Raw genomic sequence first — 15438 nt, 5'->3', positions numbered from 1 at the left:
CTATGTGGAACAGACGTGAGACCAGATTAGCTCTGGTGGTGCCACTGTGTCCTTCCCTGCCTGTCCTGGAGATTTGCCCTGGTCTGAACCATGGCTCAGCCATGTTACACATGTCCCTCAGCGAGTGACCTATGTCCCTCACAGCCTCGTTCATTTCCCTCTGTGCCTGTGACGTGTCCCTCTGTGACTGACCATGGTCAACCAGCACCTGGCCAATGTTCTCGATGTTCTCAGCCATGACCCTTTGTGAATGGGCCTAACTCTGGAGCACCGCAGCAATGTCCATGTGGGCCCGGTACATGTCCGCCTGTGACTGAGCTCCCTTGTCCTGCACCTCAGTCATGGATAGCACAGTGTGCCCCAAGCCTTGGATATCCTGACACGTGGCTCTGACGTGTTGCCCCAGGCCTTCCACTGTGGATGTCACGCTTTCAGTGTTGGCCTCGGTGCCATGCATTGCCGTCACCATCTCCTGTGCCTTAAGGTGGTTGGACTCCTCCAACTGCACCTGCAGGTGCTGGAAAGTTGCTGACACCCCCTCCTGTACATTCTGCCTCTGCTTCTGCATCTGCACCAGTGATGGAATCAGATTGTCCCCGAAGCACAACAACTGTTTGGGTGACACCTCTTCCCTGGGATTGGGCAGCCCTCCAATTGTCCGCTCCCTGGGGAGTCCCTGCCTCCACTTGATGTGCTGTAGTATGTGTGTGGTGCTCAGCAGAGTGACCCAGGAATCTGATCGCTAACATTGCTCACCGAGGTGATAGTCTCTGTGATGGTGGATAGTGCAGGTGGAAGCAGTGGCGAGACGTCAGTGTCTCCCCGGAATGGTGCCCTGGGATGTGCTCAGAACCTGGCTGGGGGCAGAGACCCCGGATGGCCCAGCCGTACCTGATGGTGGTCCTGCAAGACAAAAGATATGGGATGAGATCCTGGGAAGGATTGGTCTGTGTGAGAGAGGTGATTCACTTGCTACAGGGACGTCTGCGCTGCTTTGGGATCTTACTTGTTTGCTGTATATCAACCTCCATCGCAGCCACTGCCCTTGCCATGGCCTCCCCCACAAGTTGCAGGTCCCTCTCGTCTTAGGGAGAGTGGACCCGATTATCAGGTATGCCCCCTCCTGTCTTCTGTCGCTCCAGCAATTATTGGCCGCCTTATCCTTGGGGACACAGAAAAGACATAGTGAGATGCTGAGCAGCGGGTTCTAGGGGTGTCTGTAGCAGGTGCCATGTGTGTACAAGGCTCCTGGCCAAAGAGGACAATACCATAAGACCATAAGTCATAGGAACAGAATGAGGCCACTCATCCCATCGAGTCTGCTACGCCATTCAATCATGGCTGATACGTTTCTCATTCCCATTCTCCTGCCTTCTCCTCATAACCCCGAATCCCTTTATTAATCAAGAACCTATCTATCTCTGTCTTAAAGATGCTCAGTGATTTGGCCTCCACAGCCTTCTGCGGCAAAGAGTTCCACAGATTCACCACCAGCTGGCTGAAGACATTCCTCCTCATCTCTGTTTTGAAGGATCGTTCCTTTAGGGGCTGGTTTAGCTCACAGGGCTAATCGCTGGCTTTTAAAGCAGACCAAGCAGGCCAGCAGCACGGTTCGATTCCCGTACCAGCCTCCCCGGACAGGCGCCGGAATGTGGCGACTAGGGGCTTTTCACAGTAACTTCATTGAAGCCTACTCGTGACAATAAGCAATTTTCATTTCATTTCTTTAGTCTGTGATTGGGCTGTCTGGTTCTGGATTTTCCTCCTAGTGAAAAACATCCTCTCCGCGTCCACTCTATCCAGGCCATGCAGTATCCTGTACGTTTCAATAAGATCCCCCTTCATCCTTCTAAACTCTAACGAGTACATATTCAGAATCCTCAACCACTCCTCATATTACAAGCTCTTTATTCCTGGGATCATTCTTGTAAAGCTCCTCTGGACGCTTTCCGAGGCCAGTGCATCCTTCCTTAGATCCAGGGCCCAAAACTGATCACAATACTCCAAATGGGGTCTGACTAGAGCCTTATACAGCCTCAAAGGTACATCCCTGATCTTGTATTCTAGCCCTCTCGACATGAATGCTAACATTGCATTTGCCTTCCTAACTGCCGACTGAACCTGCACGTTAACCTTAAGAGAAGCTTGGACAAGGACTCCTAAGTCCCTTTGTGCTTCTGATTTCCAAAGCAATTCCACATTTAGAAAATAATCTATGCCCCCATTCCTCCTTCCACATACGAAAAATAACGTAACATTTTTCCACCTTGTATTCCATCTGCCACTTCTTTGCTCACTCTCGTAGCCTTTCAAGTCTTTCTAAAGCCTCCCTGCTTCCTCAATACTACCTGTCCCTCAATATATATTTGTATCATCTGCAAACATTAGCAATAGTGCCCTCAGTTCCTTCTTTCAGGTCGTTAATGTATATTATGAAATGTTGTGGTCCTAGCACCGACCCCAAGGTACACCACTAGTCACCGGCTGCCATCTTGAAAAATACCCCTTTATCCCAACTCTTTGCCTTCAGCCAGTCAACCAATCCTCTATCCATGCCAGTAGCTTACCCTTAACACCATGGGCTCTTAAGATATTCAACAGCCTCTTATGCAGCACCTTGTCAAAGGCTTCTGGAAATCTAAATAAATCACGTCCACTAGTTCTCCTTTGTCTACCTTCCTTGTTTCCTCCTCAAATAACTCTTGTTGGGGTTTGATGAAGGGTGCACTGTGAGGGAAATGCAGGCAAGGAAGGTGTTGTTATTCCTGTAGAGGATTGGGCACTGATGTAAGGATTGAGGGACAGGAGTAATGTCAGAGGCACAGAGGTAGTGACTCACTCAAGCTGCCATAAGGAGGTTGTTTCTCTTTCAGCATTACGTGTCGGGCCTACTGATGAGGCTGCCAGCACTCACTGCCTCTGCCACGTCATGTTGAGTACTGCGGGCTTGAGTCTCTGCCCCATCCTGGGGAAGACGGTGTCTCTCCTCTCCTCAATGGCATCCAGCATTCTGTCAATCTCTGATTCCGGGAACCTTGGAGCTGGTCTGCATGCAACCATCCTCTCGGCTGGACTGAAAGTCTGTGGTCAGTGGGAGCGCTCAAAAACTGCTCCATCTGGTCAGGCTTTTAATGCAAATCCCAACCCCAGCGAATCAGATGCCAGCGGGGCCGAGAATCGCTCGGACTGTACGTGAGCATTCTGCTGGCCCATTAGCTTCACCTGAATTTCCCCTGGCTGACGCTCCTAGAGGGAGCGTGCACTTCCCGCGATTCAGCTCCGGCGGGAGAACGAAGTATGGAGAATTCACCCCGATGCACCGGGTCAATTGAGAAACAAAAAAGGTGAATATCAATTTCTCATGGTCAAGAATAAGAGAATGGAAACAAATTCACCAACATTAAAGATAAACCTCTGCTCTGCTCAATACTATCGCCGTTCATCTTCCCCCAATAAATGGTTAATGCCTGAGTGCATGAGACTGTTAAATTAGTGCCAATTCTGCTGGGTTTAATGTAATTAAATCTATTATTTCCAGCCTTTCCAAGCTCAACATCACCCGATGGCCACTGCTTGATTCATCTCTTGCTCTCAATTTTTAACCTTGGTTGTGTCCTGCACTTTTGCCTTCACAGCCTCATTGAAAATTCTCAGCAATACTTGTGCACTTTGTATTGATATAGATCTATGAAGTCCTAAATTACCCAACTGCAATTAACAGCAGCGCAATAATGTCCATCACAATCATTTGGGTTAGATTTGAATATAAATCCAGGGGCTAAAATAGCAGAGTACAATCATACTACCTAACCTGAACTTTGAAGCTTTTCGTTACTCGCGTATCGTAGAATATTTAATAAATTGGAGGATATGCTGAACAGCAAAAGCATAGCTATGGCACAATATAGCGTGATGTAACAATGAGGCAGGGGTGTTTAATTCCTGATCAATATGAAATAATTATCTTGAACAAGGTTGGGTGCCGCTGACACTGGCATTTTAGCCCTGGATCTATATTTGAATCTAACCCAAATGATTGTGGTGGACATTATTGCGATGCGATGGGGCAGTGATTAAAATAGCCTGGCTAAACAAAGGTCACAATGTATACCTGCTCAAATACCTTCTGTGGGAAAGTGCTGTCAAAAAAACACTGTTCAGGTCAATTGGAGGCTATTTGCTGTTGCCTCAGAAGGGTTGGCTGTGCATTGGTTCTCCCAACCAGGAGTAGGTGTAACATGCACTTTGAAATATGACATTAAATGCTGCATTAATTGCAAGACCTTCCATTGTTGTACGCGGATCGGTAATACCCGACATCAAATCACATTGAAGGAAAAGCAAAACACTTGGATGCATTTTCTGTTTTTATCTCAAATATCAGATTTTCCCATTGTGTGTTTTGTTATTATAACTGCATTTGTGTCATAGAACATAGAACATAGAACAGTACAGCACAGAACAGGCCCTTCGGCCCTCGATGTTGTGCCGAGCAATGATCACCCTACTCAAACCCACGTATCCACCCTATACACGTAACCCAACAACCCCCCCTTAACCTTACATTTTAGGACACTATGGGCAATTTAGCATGGCCAATCCACCTAACCCGCACATCTTTGGACTGTGGGAGGAAACCGGAGCACCCGGAGGAAACCCACGCACACACGGGGAGGACGTGCAGACTCCGCACAGACAGTGACCCAGCCGGGAATCGAACCTGGGACCCTGGAGCTGTGAAGCATTTATGCTAACCACCATGCTACCGTGCTGCCCCGCTACCGTGCTGTCATTTATGTCAGATATGCTGTGTCAAAAAAAAATATATTTGCAGGATGCAGGCATTGGCTGGCATTAATTTCCATTTGCTAATTGCCCTGCAAGGGTTTGACTTGACTGTGTGGCTTGCTGGGCCCACCATGTTGATTTGGGACTGGAGTTATATTTCGGCCAGAAGCAGATTAGGATGCCAGATCTCAATCCCAAATTGTTTTTTTACGGCATTCCAACAACATTGACGTCATCTCTCAGAGCACCTTCTTAGTGCACAAAGTGGAATGTTGTAGATGAAAATTTGATGCTATGATTTTTTGGCTGGCATCCTCATTTTATTTCTCTGAGATTTAAAGCTCAATACTCTGTTTATATTGCCTGCAAGCTCATTTAATAAATAATATGTTATTGTATCAGAGATCAGCAGTTTCAAATGCTCTAAATTAGCTATGTTTTACTGAGCCGTTTAGAGGCTGGTTAGCACAGGGCTAAATCGCTGGCTTTGAAAGCAGACCAAGGAAGGCCAGCAACACGGTTCAATTCCCATAACAGCCTCCCTGAACAGGCGCCGGAATGTGGCGACTATGGGCTTATCACAGTAAGTTCATTTGAAGCCTACTTGTGACAATAAGCCTAAGAATGTGTTACTAAAGGTCATCAGGTAAATGCTTGCAGCATATCTGCGCAATGGTTACATCTCCCAAGTATTCAACGGCTGTAAAGAATATTGGGGTGGACTGTGGAGAAAGAACAATATAAATACAAGTCATTCTCTTTCTCCGCTCGCCAGGATCAATTTCAGCAATAAAACATTGGTGACACATAATGGGAGAACACCATGAGCAATGTCTTCAAATAATTTGTGTTGTGAACACAGTTGTTGTTATAAACAGGACAGGAAGATCCCAGAATGGAAACCTGGCTCAAAAGACTATGGGCGGGATTCTCCGACCTCCCGCCGGGTCAGAGAATCCCGGGGTGCGGCCATCTAGTGGAGTCCTCGGGGCGAAGCGTGGGGATCTGGCCCCGGGGGAGGGGGGGCACGGTGATCGAAGCCCACCAATCTGCGGGCAGGCCTGTACCGTGGGGGCACTCCTTCCTTCTGCACTAGTCTCTGTAGGGCTCCCCCATGGCCGGCGCAGAGAAGAACCAGCGTGCGCATGCGCAGTCACACGCCGGCCGGTCTGCGCATGCGCGGAACCACGCCAGCAGTACTGCGCATGGGCCAACTCGCGCTGGCCCTTCAGTGCCAGGTGGTGTGGCGCCAACCCCTCCATCACCAGCCCAGTCCCCCGAAGTGCGTAGGATTCCGAAACTTCCGATTTGCCCGACGCCGGAGTGGTTTGCACCGTTCTTCGCGCCGGCGCCGGCCATCCACCAATTGCAGGAGAATCCCGCCCTATAACCTTCAAAAAAATAAAGTGTGGAGGAATCACACGGCTGCTAATTAGATCCAACAACAAAAAAATACTTATTAAACATGGAAAAATTGGATTATAATACTGTTTAATTACATCTTAATCTACAATGGTCTCATTGACGTAAAGTCCTTTTTAAGGACACAAGATGACTGTGGGCAAATACACTCTCCAATTTAAACCCCAAATGAATGTTTGTGGGTGTTTCCTCAGCTTCCACCCCGATGATTGTCATGTGAGACTTTCCAAACTCCTCTCCCAATTCTTCTCTCATAATTATGTTTGCCCTTCGAGGTTTGCATTCCGAAATCCAGATCAGGTTTTCAAAATTTTGCTTTTAAACAAAGCTTCAACTCCACTTTCAAGAGCGAATTCCGTCCAGGATTTTACGCCAACCTCTTTAGGATTTCTTTATCTTTACTGCTGTTCACAATTGTTTAGCTCTAAATTCCCAACCTGTATTAAAATGGCATCAGACGTTTGATTTAATTCTGAAGTCTGCTTTAAATCTGGTTACTGCAATTGTGTCTTTACCTCAGAACACTTTGTTTACTCTTCCTTGAATTCTTCTGAACCATACCTTGGTGTCTGTTCACTTAACTCCAGACGTCTTGGACACTTCCCTACAATTCTGGTCTTTTCAGATCTCTGCGCTTCTTTTCTTAACTGTTACTCCATGCTATGCTTTTCTTCGAGCAAGGCTGAGAGAGATATTCCCTCTCGAGTCTTCTAATCTAACTGCTTCGAGCAGAGCTGTGAAAGCGACCTTCTCTCTCACTACCGGGGCAAAATTCTCCGACCCCCAGCAGGGTCAGAAAATCGCCTGGGGGTGCCTGAAATACCGCCCCCGCCGTGGCAGAGATTCTCCGCCACCCGGGAAGTGGCAGGGGGCAGGGATCTCGCTTCTCCGATCGGAGAGGCCCCTGCGGCGATTCTCCGGCCCGGATGGGCCGAAGTCCCGCCACTGGGAGGCCTCTCCCGCCGCCGAGGTTTAAACCACCTCTGGAACGGCGGACTCAGCGGCGCGAGCAGGCCCCCTGGGTCCTGGGGGGGCGGGGGGGGCGATTGAACCCCGGGGGGTGCCCCCACGGTGGCCTGGCCCGCGATCGGGGCCCCCCCTCAGAGTCTGGGCCAGTGCCCTGGCTGCACTAGTTTCTTCCGCGTCCGCCACAGCCTTCGCCATGGCGGAAGCGGAAGAGAACCCCACATCGCGCATGCGCGGACCGGCGAAAGCCTTTCGGCCAGCCCTGCTGCCGGGGGCGCCGGTTTTTTGCGCCGGTCTTCTGGTGGCAGCCGCTACGGCGCGGGGCTGGCCCCCAAAGGTGGGGAGAATTCCCCACCTTTGGGGAGGCGCGACCCCTGATTGGTTGGCGCCACTCCCCTACTCCGGGACCCTCCGTCACGCCGGGTAGGGGAGAATGCCGCCCCCTATATCCAACTGCCCACAAATTCAGCTAAAACTGAAACTTAAAAGCTTCCCAACCTTACAAGGCCCCATTTGCAAAGCTACACCCACATGTTCATGTTGTTTATTTATTCTTCACACCATAATCCTCTCTAAGCACATTAGAGACATAGTTGGAACTTAACCAACCCATACAAACACCTTTTTTCAGCATGAATCTAATGATAGGTTTTAACCTTCCAGGCACAGAAACAACAAATTAAACTCACTTAAAAATATATCTTATTTCTAATGTTTACCAACACAAATATAAATCCCTTAAAACTACCGTTATTTGCTAATGTGTAGGCATGTCTATCTCTAGTGCTGGATTATTGAGCCAACAGGACAATGTTCATTTGGTACTGTACCTCCATCTCCACACAGGTCATCTTGGAGACACCTCACCCCAACTTATTCAGTGGATGGTGTTTGAGGTCCTGCTTGATGGGCAGTAGTGACCAAAGGCTGCTTAGGAGCAGTAGGCTACCTAGTTCAATATTAAAATAATGCCAAGCCTTGTAAGCATTTAATTTGGTGTCCATTATTGTCCCAGATGTTTAACCATGTGGGTGAAGCAAGGCAGGACCGCACAAGATTGATACCAAGAATTAATTCTGTGGTAGTAAAAGCCATTGCTTGGCAGATTTCGAATCGGGTCCTTCACAGGAAGAGGATAATTATAGCGATTTGTGAGTTAGGCACTTTCAGGACGTTGGGTGAGATTCTCAGGCCATTCATTCCCCGTCCACTGCGCCTCCTGTCGCGGATTTCCCAGCGGTGAGGAGTGAATTCAGTGGGAGTCCCGGTTGACCACAGCAAGACCAGAGGACCCGGCCACTGGTGAGTCACCTTCGGCCGCCGCAAAGCTCGTGGCCGGTTGCTCGATAAATCTCGACCTTTGCGTGGCACTTTGCCTCATCAGCTCCAGTTTTCCAAAGTCACTTGCAGTTGGCAGTTTGAAATTCCACACCATCAATCTGGCCTGTTCCAGGTTTGACAGATATGGATTTATATCCACTCTGACTATATTGAAGCCGCCTGAACACATTTCACTTTGACCTCAAACAGTTGTCAGAGAGAATATGGCAACATTTCCGTTCCTGTGTAAAGACTCGGGGCAATCACATCACCTTCACATTGTTTGAAGGGTCGCAGCCATCAGCAAAGGTTACTCACAAATAGACACTGAAAGACCCACAGAATTGAGAAAGGGGATCTTCTCCGATATATCTGAACATGACACATTATCAGTGTTTGATAACATTTGGGTAATAGTCTTATTTTATGTCTTCATCTTTCTCAACAGTGAAATCTCACTTGGAAAAATCCATTGCAACATATATAAGACTGCTTTATACGGCTCCGCCATGGAGGGGGTGGGGCTGGCTGTGAAATGCGACGAGCCATTCAAAGGTTCATTCACTTTGGGAGGAGCGCAAAGTCCCGCTAGCAACAAATTCCACCCATGGGGGAATACATTGTCACAGTGTACTCAGCATCGCAGTGAAGAAGTCTGAAAACAGTGTTCTGCAGTCAGAGTCATAGTAAACCAGTCTGGGAACAGTGTTCTGTAGTCAGAATCACAGTGAAGCAGTCCGGGAATGGTGTTCTGCAGTCAGAATCACAGTGAAGAAGTCTGAAAACAGTGTTCTGCAGTCAGAATCACAGTGAAGCAGTCTGGGAACAGTGTTCTGCAGTCAGATTCACAACAAATCAGTTTGGAAACAGTGTTGTATCGTCAGCATCGCAGTGAAGCAGTCTGGGAACAGAGACCTGCAGTCAGCATTGCAGTGAAGCAGGCTGGGAATGGTGTCCTGCTGTCAGCATTGCAGTGAAGCAGGCTGGGAATTGTGTCCTGCTGTCAGCATTGCAGTGAAGCAGGCTGGGAATTGTGTCCTGCTGTCAGCATTGCAGTGAAGCAGGCTGGGAATGGTGTGCTACAGTCAGCATTGCACTGAAGCAGGCTGGGAATGGTGTCCTGCTGTCAGCATTGCAGTGAAGCAAGCTGGGAATTGTGTCCTGCTGTCAGCATTGCAGTGAAGCAGTCTGGGAATGGTGTCCTGCTGTCAGCATTGCAGTGAAGCAGTCTTAGAACGTGGTCCTGCAGTCAGCATCACAGTAAATCAGTCTGGGAATTGTGTCCTGCGGTCTGCATTGAAGCAGTCTGGGAATTGTGCCCTGCTGTCAGCATTGCAGTGAAGCAGGCTGGGAATTGTGTCCGGCAGTCTGCATTGAAGCAGTCTGGGAACAGAATCCTGCAGTCAGCATTGCAGTGTAGCAGTCTGGGAGTGATGACCTGCAGTCAGCATTGCAGTGAAGCAGTCTGGGAATTGTGCCCTGCTGTCAGCATTGCATTGAAGCAGTCTGGGAATGATGTCCTGCTGTCAGCATTGCAGTGAAGCAGTCTGGGAATGATGCCTTGCTGTCAGCATTGCAGTGAAGCAGTCTGGGAATGGTGTCCTTCTGTCAGCATTGCAGTGAAACAGTCTGGGAATTGTGCCTTGCTGTCAGTATTGCAGTGAAGCAGTCTAGGAATTGTGCCCTGCTGTCAGCATTGCAGTGAAGCAGTCTGGGAATGATGTCCTGCTGTCAGCATTGCAGTGAAGCAGTCTGGGAATGATGTCCTGCTGTCAGCATTGCAGTGAAGCAGTCTGGGAATGGTGTCCTGCTGTCAGCATTGCACTGAAGCAGTCTGGAAATTGTGCCTTGCTGTCAGTATTGCAGTGAAGCAGTCTAGGAATTGTGCCCTGCTGTCAGCATTGCAGTGAAGCAGTCTGGGAATGGTGTCCTGCTGTCAGCATTGCAGTGAAGCAGTCTAGGAATTGTGCCTTGCTGTCAGCATTGCAGTGAAACTGTCTGGGGACTGACCCAGGTGAGCGAATCAGAGACAAGCCACCATAAGCCCGGTTCAAGAGGCTGAATATACAGCCGGTTTTCCCACCTAAGGCAAGGGCGGGATTCTCTCCGGATTTCTCAGCAAGACTGAGACTTGAAAAAATATCAGAAAAGTCACCCCCTATTTTCACGGGGTTGAGAATGGAGTCAGGCCGGGTTCACATGTGCACAATATATGAAGGCAACTGACAATTTAAATCATTAGCTGCCTCAACTGAAGATGGATCTTGGTAGTCCTTGAGTATACAATCCAGACTGTGCAGATGAGACCAGGTGAGAACAGGTCTGAACTTTATGGATTTGTTTAGATAGCAGGTGTACTGCTTTTGAGAGATAAGGGGCAGGTTTCTCCGTGAATCGGCGTGATGGCCAGAACCCGGCACCAAAAACAGCGCGAATCACTCCAGCATCGGGCCCCCCGAAACGTCGTGAATTCTCCAGCTGGGAATGGGCTAGTAGTGGCGTGATGCCATTCGCGACGGCGCCACTGCACAAAAGACGCCCACCCCCGCGGAGACCCGGCAATATGGCCGCCTGCCGCGCAGCGCCAAGTGAGACCCCCCACTGCCTGCCTCCCCTTTCCCCCTGCCCCATACCCCCTTCCCCCATATCCCCCTTACCCCACATCCCCCTTCCTCCATATCCCCCTTTCCCCATATCCCCCCTTCCCCATATCCCCTTCCCCATATCCCCTTTCCCCCATTTCCCCATATGCCCCCTTCGCCCATATCCCCCTTTCCCCATATCCCCCTTTCCCCATATCCCCTTTCCCCATATCCTCCCTTCCCCATATCCCCTTTCCCCATATCCCCATATCCCCCATATCCCCTTCACCCATATGCCCCTTTCCCCATATCCCCTTCCACCAGATCCCCACTTCCCCATATCCCCGTTCCCCCGTTTCCACTTTCCCCCATATCACCCCCTCCCCCATATCCCCTTCCCCATATCCCTGTTCCCACATATCCCCCCTTCCCCCATATCCCCATCCTCCATATCCCCATTCCCCCATATCCCCTATCCTCCATATCCCCAGTTCCCCCATATCCCCATATCCCCTTTCCCCTTCCCCCAGTTCCCCCATATCCCCCTCCCCCACATCCCCATATCCCCCCATCCCCTTCCCCCATATCCCCCCATATCCCCCCTTATCCCATATCCCACTTTCCCAAAACCCCATTCCCCCATATCTCTCCTTCCCCCATATCCCCTTTCCCCCATATCCCCTTTCCCCAGGTCCTCCCCTCCCCCAGCTCCTCCCCTAAGCTCCACCCTCAGCTCCTCCCCCAGCTCCTCCACCCCCAGATCCTTGTCCCCCTCAGCTCCTCCTCCTCCCCAGTTCCTCCTCCCCAGCCCCTCCTCCTCAGCAGCTCCTCCTCCTCCAGCTAATCCTCCTCCCCAGCTCTTCCTCCCCAGCCCCTCCTCCTACCCCCAGCTCCTCCTCCCCCAGCTCTCCTCTCCCAGCCCCTCCTCCTACCCCCAGCTCCTCTTCCCCCCAGCTCTCCTCCCCCCAGCTCCTCCTCTCCCCAGCTCCTCCTCCCCCAGCCCCTCCTCCCCCCATCTCCTCCTCCTTCTCCATTTCCTCCTCCTCCCCCTTGACCCAGCAACTCCTCCTCCCCCCAGCTGCTCCCCCTCACCCCAGCTCCTCCTCCCCCTCCCCAGCTCTTCCCACCTAGCACCTCCTCCAGCTCCTCCCTCCAGCTCCTCCTCCCCTCCAGTTCCTCCCCCCAGCTCCTCCCTCCTAGATCCTCCCCCCACAGCTCCTCCTCCCCAGCACCTCCCCCCCCAGCTCCTCCTCCCCAGCACCTCCCCCCCAGCTCCTCCTCCCCAGCTCCTCCTCCCCCTAGCCCCTCTCCCCCCCCAGCTCCTCTTCCCCAGCTCCTCCCCCCTCCCAGCTCCTCCACCCCCCGACACGCACACTCAACGGCTCCTGCAACCACCCCCACCACCACCTGCAGCCGTGCCGTCACTTCTCCGGCGGCCGCCCCACGCCGACCCCTACCTCCGCACTGGCCGGCGTCAACCAGCATGACTGGTTGATGCCATTAAATAGGTGGTTTGATTTACACCGGCGTGACCCGTAGACAGGTCGGCGGGACTTCGGCCCATCCGGCCCGGAGAATAGGGGCGGCCCTGGGGCCCATTGCGTCGCGCCGTTCCTCAACATTCTCCAAGGCGTGCGGTGCGATTCTCGTCGACGGGATTTTTGGGGGGGCCGGAGAATATCGCAGGGCGACCGGGCGGTATTTACGCCGCCCCCCCGGCGATTTTCCGACCCGCCAGGGGGTCGGAGAATCCCGCCCAAGGTGCCCCTTTGGTTCTCGTCCCGGGCCACCTGAGGGAGAGGTCAAGTGCTTTTTGCGGTAGATCAGGTGCCTGATGGAAATGTTACAATTAGGCATAAGTGAGTATACAAATTGCATAAACTCATCACTGTCAAGCTGATTGGAACTATTAACAGACCTGTCAATATCAACTTTCAATGGGTTTTCTCAAGGCATTTCAAATGCCTGCACTTTAACTTTTAGAAATAATGTTTGGAGGATTAAAATAAATTTCTTTCCAAGGGTACAAGGGTATAAATTGACCTGGAGGGTATTGGGGTGGTTACAAAGTCATCAGGTGGCATGTGTTGGCATGGATGGGGCATGATAGGGGTTGAGAGGTGAGGGATATCTTTCATTTTATTGTCTTCCCCCCCCCCCCTGCCTTTTACACAGTACCAGTGTGCAGATGCAGGCCTCAAAGCCAGCCTACCGACACACTGCCAACCTCCTCACTCATTCCGGGGGTGGGGCGGCTGATTCCCATTTAATCCCACCCTTTGGGGACAAAAATTCCAACTTCCGCGCCTCTTTTTCGCAGGTTGGGTTCCCAGGGCCTGGAAATATCCCAACTGTGCGCACCCGACCGAGGTGCGAAAATCCAGGCCTAGGTTCTATAATGGCAATCACAGTTAATCCTTAAATGGTGTCTTATTTAGCAAAAGAAGCTCTCACTCCTGAATTTAGTTCTTGGAAATGTTACTTTATGACAAATAAATTAGCCTTTCTTTTAAGAAAAATTGAAAACTTTTGCGAAAATTTTAATTGGACATCGGATCCAAACCAATTTAATGGCCTCTTTGTATTAAAGAAGCAGCCTGCAAGGTTATTTCATGACACTCTGGGCTGTCAGGTGTGGTGCCACTATCAACCAAATTTCTCATGCTATTAAGGTCTTTTTAAAAGTTTAATTATCTGTCAAGTTAATTTAAATGATGCATTGTGCTGGATTGTGACTACTGATTTACGTACAGTTGTAAATTGAGCTAATCAGGCCAATGCCTGTACATTTATATTAACACCTGAAGAAATGGAGTCATGCATCTTTAATAACAGCAGTGGAGGCGGACAGATTTGAGTCCATTGAGATTTTCCATTAATTGTATTTCTGCCAGCGTGATTTTCAAATGAAAATACTTTTTTTTTTGGTTCAGGAAAGTTTGTCATTGAAGCTGTATCCAATTATTTCCAATGGTGGAAAAAGGCAAAAGTCTCTTTTTCTTTGTCAAACCACCAAGGTGATACTGAGGCCTAGAACACCAGGCTTCAAAACTAGGAGGAAACGTGAGAGAAATAAATGATGATTCTCTCAGAGTTATCAATCTTGGATTTTAGAGTCTAGCTTTTGCTTTTTGAAGAGAAGGTATTTTGTTTTTTTCCGGATTTGGATAAGAATCAATTCACAGATCACAAAATCCAAAAATATTTTCAAATCCTTTACATACTGATATTTCACTGACATTTTTAAGCAGAATTCCATCCATATCCAAACAAAATTCTATCCAGTGGCTTTGATGCAAGCTGTACTGAGAAAATGTGTCATTAAGGATCATTAATTAAACGCTTATCAACTGGAAACATCTTCCATCTTTGGCATAGCTATCATTAGATCTGTCACTGGGTAGAAATATGCAACTTGAAGGCTGAATTCGCTAACTAATCGCGATGAATAAAAATAACGACGTGCTTCATTGGCCAACCGTGATTGCATTTAATTTGTTATTGATAGACTTAAGAAGTCTAATGAGCTGATTAATTAATTTTGCGTTTTGTTTGTGGGGCTTCGAGCAATCACAGTCCAGTAACGTGACTTATTGACTGACAGACTGACAGACTGACAGGGCTCCATCACAATGCTGCCATTTCCATTTATATGGCAGAGCGAAACTTTAATTTGCCCTCTGTTCAAACCCATGCAAGGCCACCCTCTGGGGCAACTCACAATGGGCAGGTTAGTGGTATTGAATATCTTCCAGGAGTGGGACCGACAGCTCATGAAATGCTAACCATTTTTCACTCGCACCCAAAACTAACTTTTACCCCATTACATCATCAAAGTTCTGCTGAAAGCTGTTACGAATGCTGGACTTTATAAGATGGCTAGGTTTTAAACTGTCGCCTTCTATTCAAGGTAAAATGCTTTAGTTTAGAGAGGGGTGTGTGATCTCCTATTAAATCTGCCCAGAGATACGCCCGCGTCACGTCTTACTAAACCTGAATGTGAAATGTGCACTAATGCATTTAGGGAGAGTCACCTTTGGCTGTGAGCTCGTCACTTGTAGTATCTGTGTTTAAAAGGCCTCCATTTTTAAAAATTCAATTCAGGGTTCTAGTCAGTGGAATAAAAATCATTATTTGACATGAAGCACATTTTCGTGACTGGTGCCGACGAAGTAATGTTTAGTTGATGTTGATTTTAATTTGCTTATTACAATAAAAGTCTTAAAACATGGAATCCAGTTGTGCAATTGTTTGCATTGGTCACTGGGAAATGCATATTTCTTTTTCAGGAGTTATCAGTCTCTACAGGGATCGTAACAAGGGTCAAATATAAGTATTAACCTCACATTCTGTTCCAGAT

This window comes from Scyliorhinus canicula, chromosome 19, assembly GCF_902713615.1.
Source record: "Scyliorhinus canicula chromosome 19, sScyCan1.1, whole genome shotgun sequence".
Taxonomy (NCBI): domain Eukaryota; kingdom Metazoa; phylum Chordata; class Chondrichthyes; order Carcharhiniformes; family Scyliorhinidae; genus Scyliorhinus; species Scyliorhinus canicula.
The sequence above is the reverse complement of the archived record's forward strand: the minus strand, read 5'-3'. Positions refer to the sequence as shown.